We start from the raw sequence: 9,993 nt of genomic DNA, 5'->3' as shown, positions 1-9,993 counted from the left end.
GGCATTGCCGCTGCCTCTCATTACTAGAGAGTTTAAGGTGACATGTGCTCCTCGGTGGACACTGCGTGCTCCTGTCCTCTGCCCGGCCGTGTGTGCCCTTTCCTCCTGCCATAACTGAATCATAACAGAACTGAACAAATACAAGAGCTGAATGGCAATAACATAAGAGCGTTCGGCAAGGCCGAGGAGGGGGCAGGAGGTTCTCGGTCCCCGCACTGAAGCCTTCCCTCGGCTCCCGGTGCCCATCCCCCGGCTGCTTGCAGGGGCACCTAGGGCCTTACTGCCTTAGCTGAGACAGACCTCCATACAAGAATGGACACTACATGGGCAAAGGCTTTTTCCTATTTCCAGTTATCTTTCAGTTTATACGGTCATTTCCTGGGACATCAGACACCGAGAGAGGGCATGCTTCTGAGGTGGCCTCTTACCCAGCCATTGTGCAGTTGGGGTTCTTTTAATTAACACTGGTTGAGCCTTTTCTGTCAGGCGCTGTGCTAGGCACTGAGCATGAAGATGAAAGAAACACTGCTATGCCTCCAGGTGGGGACCCAGGCGAATAAAGAGCCGTGACAACATTAGGGCACAGCTCTGTACAAGGTAACTGTGCGTGTGTGAGCCTGTGCACGTGTGTGACAGCATGTGCACGTGTGTGAACGTGTGAGCGTGCACGTGTGTGAGCGTGGGCGGGCGTGTGGGAGCCAGAAACCCACCTGGAGGGGATTACGCCTGGGCTGAGCTCTCAAGGAGAACTAAGACTTACAAACACAGGAATGGGTGTTGCAGGAACAAGCAGGAGGCCTGTGAAGAGAACGGAGACGGCGCTTTGGGAGGAGCCACCAGGAGCTCTGGACATCTGGAGCTTCACCCTGGAAACCGAGGGCAGTCCACTTACCCCGGGAAACTGTAACTTGCTTAAAAGTTACTGAGCTGTAACCTGCTTCCACCCATCAAGCTCGCTTTAATTGTTTTTACAAAAACGTGCATGTCCTCCAAGCCTGAAGAGGAAGATGTTTGTCCCAGTCGTCTTCCAGGACCCCAGACTCAGCTGACTCCCGCTGCAGCGCCAACCGATTAAGCCTCTTTGAGGCCCCGCCCCCCGACACTCCCACTGGGCCTGCGCGGCCCCGCCCCCTGACGTCAGTGCCGGAAGTTCCCCTGGGACGGCCGCCATTTCTGAGCGAGGCCTGCGAGGCGAGGCGTCCATAGCACCTGGGCACGCGCGGAGGGCGACGATTCTCTCAGCTTCCTCTTGTTTCCAGTCACCCTTCGGCGCCTCCCCAGCCTCCCGCCGCCCTGCTTCCCTCCCGTAGACACCCCGGCCCCTCGCCTTCCCCGGGGAAGGTTTGAGGTCTGTTCTCCGGGCTCCCTTTCTCCGGCAAACCTCGGCCTCAGCGCGGGGCTCGCTGCGCGTGGGGCGGACGGGCCCGGTCACGCCACAGGGCCGCACGCGGCGTGGGGACGGCCCGGCGAGGGGCAGGCCCGCCACGCGTGGACGGAGCCGCGAGTCCAGAGAGACGGGGCGGGAGGCTGTGTGGTGAGTCAGCGCTGGGCCCCGGGGCCGCGCCGGGGTCGGGAGAGGAGGCGCGGGAGCGGGGCGTGTGGTGGGGACGCTCACGTGCTCGTGTGTGGTGGGCGGCCAGACCCGGGTGTCGCAGGCCGTGGGCAGGTCCGAGCCCTGCGGGGACCCGGGCTGGACGCTGACGCGGGGTCTCCGCTAAGAGCGTGCCCACCCCGTGCACGTCGTGTGGTGTGAGAAGGAAAAGGCGCAGGAGGAGAGTTCATTGCGGGGAAGGAGGAGGACGGAGAGTGGGAAGGAGAGGGCCAGGGTGGGAGAGGAATCCGGATCGGGAGCGACAGCTGCCAGCGCTGCTCCTCCGGGAGCCCGGGAGGGATTCCGAGGCCCTCCCTCCACCTCTCCCCACGATCAGCCGGTTCCTCCACCTACTCAGCCTTCTCTAGGGCTCAGCCGGGTCTCTGTCCTCTGCAGCTTCCCCGGCACTTGCTCGAGGTCGGCCGGATCCCTCCCTCTGCCAGATTCCTACCGCCCATCTGATGCGGAGCCCCTAAAGAAAGAAATGCAGGTAAGCAGGGATGGGACTTTTTTTTTCTTGTTCTTTTGCTTGCCGCTTAGCACGTATTCTCTCTTGCATTGGAACGAGCTCCAGGTGTTCCTTTGGGGTAATGTCTCGTTCTCTCCTTGGGTGCGAACAGGCAGAGCTACTGTCAAAATCCTTTTAGCCAGCGGCCAGGGGTGGTGGGCATGTGGCCCAGGTAGGCCAGCGGGATGCTTATCCTGCGGTTTGCAGCTCGAGCCCGGTGAGAACAGAGTGACCAAAACACAGTTGGAGCTGACGTGTGCTTGGTGGCATCAGGGCCCCGGGACAAGCTTCGGTCCACCCCCAGAGCCCCGGGGCTTTCCCCCTCCTCACCTGGTTCTCCAGAGTTGCTCTTAGTTCTGCAGCCACTCCAGGTCCCTCCCATAAGTGTCTTCCTGCCTGATGTGCCCGGTCCCACTGTTGTTTTTTTTTATTTTTCTGGCTGTGCTGTGTGGCTTGCGGGATCTTAGTTCCCTGACCAGTGATGGAACCCGGGCCACAGCAGTGAAAGCGCGGAGTCCTAACCACTGGACCGCCAGGGAACTCCCGTGGTCCCACTGTTCTTTGCTTAAAGGGGCAACGGGACACCGGGCTGAGTCCTGACCAGCTCTGGAATGCCTCCCCACCCCTTCCATCTTTCTTTCTCTTTGCCCCCTTCACCTTCTCTCTTGCATTTCTAACTGTCAGCTTGTTCTGAAATGAGAATCCTCTGACAGTGGCCCCAAGAGCTTGTTCCAGTCATGTGGGAACCCCCCCATTGGGGGCTTTTCTGACTCCCCCAGCAGAAGGAACTCCACTAGACCAGACACTGGGCCCTGCTCCAGGCCTGGGCATTGCAACCTCCATGGACCCAGAGCCCAGGCTTTGGGGGTCCCTCAAGCCTCTAAGCCAGGCACCCCCTGCGCCCGCTGCCTGGCATCTTGATGTGCTTCTCCCTGACAGGGCTGCATTCTCATGGTTGCCCTACACAAAGGTCACCAGCAGAGCAGTGCCCCTCCACTGCCACTGGCACCCAACCTGGGACCCAGCAGAGGCCCACCCAGCACACCTTCCTTGGGGAGCACAGGGAAGGTGGGAACCGTTGCTGATAGTCTTTGGTTTTCACTCTCCCAATAGAGATTAATTTCTTATACTATTCTGTAGGACATACTGGAGTTCACTCCGAAGTCTGAGGCTTCACAGACCTCGTTTTCAGTGCTGTCCTAGCATAATTCTTACTCTCCTTTGTCTTAAAAGCGTTCTGGTTTGGACAATAAATTATAGTCACTCCACTCAGAAGATGCACAACACAGATGAGACAATGCCACCAATAGGACAGTCAGTCCCTGCTGGGGTTTCCTCATGGTTCCCCAGTACAGACATGCCATGCTAAAGCTCATCTATGTGCATGAGTCCGGTGCTGACTTAACAGTTACCACTTTAAACATTTAGCAGTAATGGCAGTTCACTTGAGAAGACATGTGAGAATGTCAGTTCTAAAAAAAGGTGCTGCCTGCCACCTGGGCGTATGCGTTCCCAGAAGTGAAATCATCTGCAGCATTTAAGTAGTGGCAGACGGCAGTGATCAGGCACTCATGAGCTTGTGTGAGGAGGGAGGCAGCTCGCTCACTTCTCCCCACACCTGCGAGCGGCGCAGGACAAGGGCCGGGAAGGGGCGGCCAGGGCAAATGCTTTAAAGAGAACCAGGGAAACGCTGAAGACCATCCTCCACCAAGGGCAAAGGAAACAATCACAGAGTGAAGATGCAGCCCACTGAATGGGGGAAAATGTTTGCAGATCATATATCTGTTAGGGGTTAATTTCCAAAGTGCGTAAGGAACTCCTGCAACTCAACAGCAAAAAAACTAATAACCTGATTTTAAAAAGGGGAAAGGACTTGAGTAGACATTTCTGTAAAGAAGACATGAAAAAGGCCAACTGGTATATGAAAAAGTGCTGAAGGTCACTAGGCATCAGAGAAATGCAAATCAAAACCACAATGAGATAGCACCTCACACCTGTCTGGATGCCTATTATCAAAAAAAGCAAAAGACAACAAGTGTTGGCAAGGATGTGAAGAAATTGAAACCCTTAGACACTGTTGGTGGGAATGGAAAATGGTGCCACTGCTCTGGAAAACAGTATGGAGATTCCTCAAGAAATTAAAAATGAGGTCGGGCAGAGCAGCTGCGTGCTGGAAGAGCGCAATCTGCCGGCCAGCTCACACCCGCACCAACCGCCCGGCCCCAGGGCACCTCGCCGCCATCCTCCTGATGCGGACCTGCGTGGCCCAGGCCTTGCACCGTGGGGCCAGCCATGGCCTCCCGGGGCCCTACTCTGTCCGTGCGTCCTCACGAGAGCCCCCAGCCCACCTCGCACCCCTCTCGCCCTTGTCCTCGCGCACGCGGCAGTGCTCCCTCCCGCCCCGGGTCTTTGCATTCGGGCTGCTGCTTGCCGCGGTGGCCGCGGCCCAGGAAAGGTGTGCGTGTGTGAAAACTACAAACTGACCACAGGGTCGGTGCCAGTGTACGTCCATTGCTGCACAACATTCTGTCATTTGCACAAAACTGGCTACCAAATGTTTGGTGATGAAGGCAGAAATGACTCTCTCAGAGCCTGGGAGAGGGGGGAAACCAGAGGGCGCTATCCAGAATGATGACGGGCTCTATGATCCCGAGCGCGACGAGGGGCTCTCTAAAGCCAAGCAATGCAATGGCACGTCCACGTGCTGGTGTGTGAACGCTGCTGGGGTGAGAAGAACTGATAAGGACAGTGAAATATCCTGCTCCAAGCCAGTGAGGACCTACTGGATCGTTGGTGAGCTAAAACACAAGAGAAAAACCTTATGAGGATCAAAGTTTGTACACTGCACTCAAGGAGGTACTCATAAGTCGTTATCAACTGGATCCAAAATATATCACAGATATTCTGTATGAGAATGATGTTATCACTGTTGATCTGGTACAGAATTCTTAGAAAATTCAGAATGATGTGGACATAGATGATGTGGCTTATTGTTTTGAAAAAGAAGTTAAAGATGAATCCTTGTTCCAGTCCAAAAGGATGGGTCTGAAAGTAAATGGGGAACTACTGGATCTGGATCCTGTTTGAACTTCAATTTACTATGTTGATGAAAAACCACCTGAATTGTCAGTGCAGGGTCTACAAGCTGGAATTATCGCTGTCATTGTGGTTGTGGCGATAGCAGTTACTGCTGGAATCATGCTGGTTGTTTCCAGAAAGAAAAGAATGGCAGAGTATGAGGAAGCTGAGATAAAGGACATGATTGAGATGCATTGAGAACTCAGTGTATAGCACTATAATTTGAAGAGTAACTACAAAAAGGGAAATTAGCAAACAGACTCAGATTACAAACATATGAGCATGGGGCAAAGAGAAAATCTTTGAAGACCACTACTGTGCTAGTTAAACACCATATATTTGTAATAGTTAAACCTGTACTCAAAATATAAGCTGTTTGAAATTGACTTTACCAATCTTAAAATTTGACCACAAGTGTCATATATATGCAGATCTGATATAAAACCCAAACCTAAAATTTGGACCGCATAGTTTGAATTATTTACCCCTAACATTGAAGGGTATGCATTAAATATGCTTCCACAGTAGTCTGAATGACTACTATCTCGTCCACTTGTGATTAAATAGCTGCCTTTCTCTTTACTTTGAGTTTTATACATAAAAACTTTTTTATGAACTATGAAATAGAACATTTAAAAAATGAGTTTCCTAAAAAAAAAAAAAATTAAAAATGAAACTGCCACATGATCTAGCAATTCCACTTCTGGATATTCAAAAGAATTAAAACCAGGATATTGAAGAGATATTTGTACATTCATGTTTATGGAGGCGCTATTCCCAGTAGCCAAAAGGTGGACGAACCCAAATGTCACAGGGAGTTTTCCCTGTCAGTACCAGTCAATGAATTAATACTCTGCTAACCCAGGGCTCTTCTCCCCTAGGGCTCTTCTGCATGGATTATACTGACTTTCTAGGTAGGAGTTGCTTGATAACAAATTAAAGGTCTTCTGTTCATGCCCTTTCTAAGGGAAGCATTGGCTAAATTCTGAGGATAAAAACCAACATTCATGTTCATCAACAGGGGCTGTTTAAATACCACGTGGTCACAGCAAGGCAGTAAGAACTGCAGCCTGGGGACTTCCAAAGTGTTATTGATGATCTTTTGCTTCCTGTTGGAAGTATTGTACTTCATACCTTGACAATATAATCTGGTCTTTCTCATCAATTGAGGGTGAAAGAAATGGCCAATTATGATTCGCTGGGTCAGTGGACATTCCCCATTCACTTGGCTGCCCTGCATCTACACCCTTTTCACACAGTTGGGGCTTATCTCTTGACCAAGCATCACCTGCCTCCACCACAAAGATTGCCGAGGCCATGTCTCTCTTCTTCACTTCCCCCAGGAAGACCCTGTGCCACGGCAGGCATGTGTGACTGGCCACTGCCAGCCTGTCAGTGGCAGAACCAGGATGAGAACCTAGTTTTCAGGCCCCATTCGTCTCCTGTATTGTGTTATTTCGAGATGATCACTGGTGCAGTTAATCAGAAGAAGTCCTGAATTAAAATAAATCTATTATGGGTATCTTTGAGAAGATTTAGGGTAAGGCTAAAAAAGCAGTAAAGCACAGTTCTGAATTCATTTTTTAAGAAGTCTTCAAGGATATTTCGTTAACATGACAAAATATGTCTATCGCGACCCCAAAACTAATATAAAATTCGTTATTATTTGTAGGTTATATAACTGGAAAATCCAAGACAAGAACCCAAGCCCAAAACCAAACAATAAGAGAATTCAGTAGGACATCAGGGCACCAAGTTATAATGCAACAATCAATAGCTTTCACGTTTCAAACACGATAAATAACTAATTGGAAGAAATGATCCTATTTGACAACACAAAACTTTAAAAAATGAGAAATAAACTTAAGGAATTGACAAAATGTATACAAGGGGTGTTTTAAAAATACTCTTAAGGGATACAAAAGACACTTCAGGAAATGGAAAGTTGTACTGTGTCTTGGGTAGGAAGACCCAACATCTGTGTGCATACGGCCCAAATCTCCCTGGCAAGACTAAGGTACTTATTTCCTGAGCTTCTGGGAGTGTTGCCTGACGCTTCTGTGCTCAGAAATTGCCCTTGGCCTAAGGGAGCTGCCTCCCCCAAGAGTAGCCCTCTCCCTGAGGACAACTCATTGTCAGCGAGTGGCTAATACAAGGTACAAGGGCTGTGCCCCACTTGCCTCAGTTGAGCATGTCTATAAAGGGCCATCCCAGCTTCAGAGCTCCCCGTGGGTTGGCTGAGGTCTCTGCCTGAATTCAACTCCCTTTGTCCAGTTCTGTTCCTTTCATCTGAGAGAAGTCCATCACCCTCTCAAAGATGTTGATCCCAAGAGAGCACACCCTAAAATTTTTTCTGCATGCAAATCTTCATCTCAGAATGTTTTTTGGGAAACCTGGCTTACAGCAACATTGTAAGATGTCATTTCTCCATAATTTATAAAGTTAAAGTAATTCCAATAACCATAATATAATTTTTGAGACTAGATTAATGAAGGATGGTAGGCAAGAATTGTCTTATACCAGACATTAAAAACTTAAAGATTTTATGATTAAATTAGACCAGTGGAATATATCAATAGAACATATGGGAAAATCCAGAAATGTATCCACATTCTTACAGGAACTTAGTATAGAGAAAGTGGCATCTCAAATTAGTGGGAAAAATAGATTGTTGAATAAATGGCGCGTTATACGTTAGTTCCCTCTAGCTGCGCAGCAGCTCACCCCCAGAGTTTGTGTCCTAACACCACGATACACATGTATCATCTCGCAGTTTCTGTGGGCCAGGAATTCGCCAGTGACTTAGCTGAGTGGTTCTGGCTCAGCGTCTCCTCTGAGGCTCAGTCCAGCTCTTGGCTGGGGCTTCAGCTGAAGGCTGGGGCTGGAGGATCTGCTTCCATGGTGCTCGCTCACACGTCTGCGTGTTGGTTGCTGGCTGTTGGCCCGAGGTCTCTGTTCCTCCCCATGTGACTTCTCCACGGGACTGCTCGACTGTCCTCACTACATAGCAACTGGCGTCCCCAGAACAGTGACCCAAGAGAGAGCTAGGCAGAAGCTGCAGTCTCCTTCATGACCTGGTTTCAGAAGCCACACGCCATCACTTCTGCCACATTCTTTTAATTACTGATAGAAGTGAGTCACTAAATCTGACCTGCACTCAAGGCGAGAGGAATTAGCCTCCACCCTTTGAAGGGAGGAGGGTCAAAGAATTTGAAGCAACCACAGTGGGGAAAATGGGTCAACAGCTGTAAAACAATTGACTCCAAGTTAAATTCCAAATGGATTACAAACCTAGAGGCAAAAATAAAACCCTTGAGTACTAGAAGAATCAGTGGGAGAGTTCTTTTCTGGCTTGAAGCTGAAAGGCCTAAGAACATAAAACCCAGAAGCCATAAATTAAAGATTAATAAATCTGACTGCTTATGGTGCTTTTGCCATGCAGAAATTTGTTTATATATAGTCAAAAGATAAATAAAGTGGGAAAAAACACTTGCTAATAACGTCCCAGACAAAGGGTTAATTTTCATGGTATATGAAGAGTGTCCACAAATTGATATAAAGACCCATGACTCAACAGAAAAGTGAGAAAAGGATGAGGAAATAAAGAAGGCACATAAAATAGGAAAATATGCTCAACTTGTGACAAAAAATGCAAATAGAACTATTTTGCGATTCCATTTTTTAACCTCTAAAATTAGCACAGATTTGAAAGTTTGATAACTGCTCCCTGGGCTCCCTGGGGGCCCCACCTGCAGTCTGAAAATTGATGCAACTATGGAGGTCAAGCTAGTAATACTTACTAAAATCCTAAGTCATACGCCTTGACCAAAGAATTCTAGGAGTCGTAGATTATTTATTGTATAAACATCCATCAATAGAATGAATAACGTATAGTATAGAGTCCCCCCACACTGCAAACACACAAGCACACACACGGAATTCCTTCTATGCTGGTGTGAAAATCACACCACAGTATATTAGGAAAAGGGGAAGAAAAGGTGCGCATCAGTATAAATTGACCATTTTTTGTAGTGGGGTGTGTGAAGGATATTTATGACTGCTAAGAGTGTGAGCCCTTAGATACGTATTCACTTACAAAGTCAGCTTGATTTTCATAAGAATGAGAAGTGGCCCTGTCCACTTCAACGTGTGTAAATCACCACTCATGTCCTATGTCACCTTTATTTCCGGACAAGTAGATTGTCATGAGAATTATTTCTATTTAAGAGACATCACCCCTCCTTTTTGAGGCCTACACAGCTCACTCCGGACTGAAGGTTCAATTAAGAAATGTGTTTCTATCTGTATCTGTAGTGCTCAGACGTTGCTGCAACGCCAGGCGCGGCAGTGGGCTCCGTAGGAGCCAGTTAGATGGCGTCCGCGGGGAGCACACGCTCCTGAACAAAGGAGAGGGCAGGCGATGCAGGCGCAGCGACCCGGAGAAGCAGGTGGCTCCTGAGTTCGGCTTGGGGGGTTTGCATCAGCCGTCGCGCCGCGCCCCTGACAAAGCCCCAGCAGGTGCTGCTGCCCGCCCAGGCCTGGGCTCCTGGGAGCTTGGCACGTGTGTGCAGACCGCACAGGTGCTGGGCTGGGAGCCGTGCTTCTCTCCCTCGTTTTCCTGGCAAGGCTGTGCCGGAGCCCAAGTCCATACAAAGAGAGGCCCAAGACTCAATAGAAAATGGCAACGGATGAGGGAAATTCGCGGATTTAGCAAATAAAAATGGCCCTAATGCCAAGGCTGGTCTTGTGGTGTACCTTGAGCTACCTTTCCGGTTGTCAGTGTACTGCCTCAGCTGCGAATGCACCTTCAGTACTT

At 49.6% G+C, this 9,993-nt stretch overlaps 1 pseudogene across 1 annotated transcript; it reads left to right on the top strand.

Annotated features, from left to right (window-relative positions):
- The first annotated feature begins 1,254 nt into the window (after positions 1-1,254).
- Positions 1,255-9,553, top strand: LOC309631867 (epithelial cell adhesion molecule pseudogene; annotated as a pseudogene). Its single transcript has one exon. The product of its transcript is annotated as an epithelial cell adhesion molecule pseudogene (transcript).
- The last annotated feature ends 440 nt before the right edge of the window (positions 9,554-9,993 follow it).

This window comes from Balaenoptera borealis (assembly GCF_965194805.1).
Source record: "Balaenoptera borealis genome assembly, chromosome: 7".
In the NCBI taxonomy this organism is placed as follows: Eukaryota; Metazoa; Chordata; class Mammalia; order Artiodactyla; family Balaenopteridae; genus Balaenoptera; species Balaenoptera borealis.
Note: the sequence above shows the minus strand (reverse complement) of the source record. Positions and strands in the feature narration are given on the sequence as shown.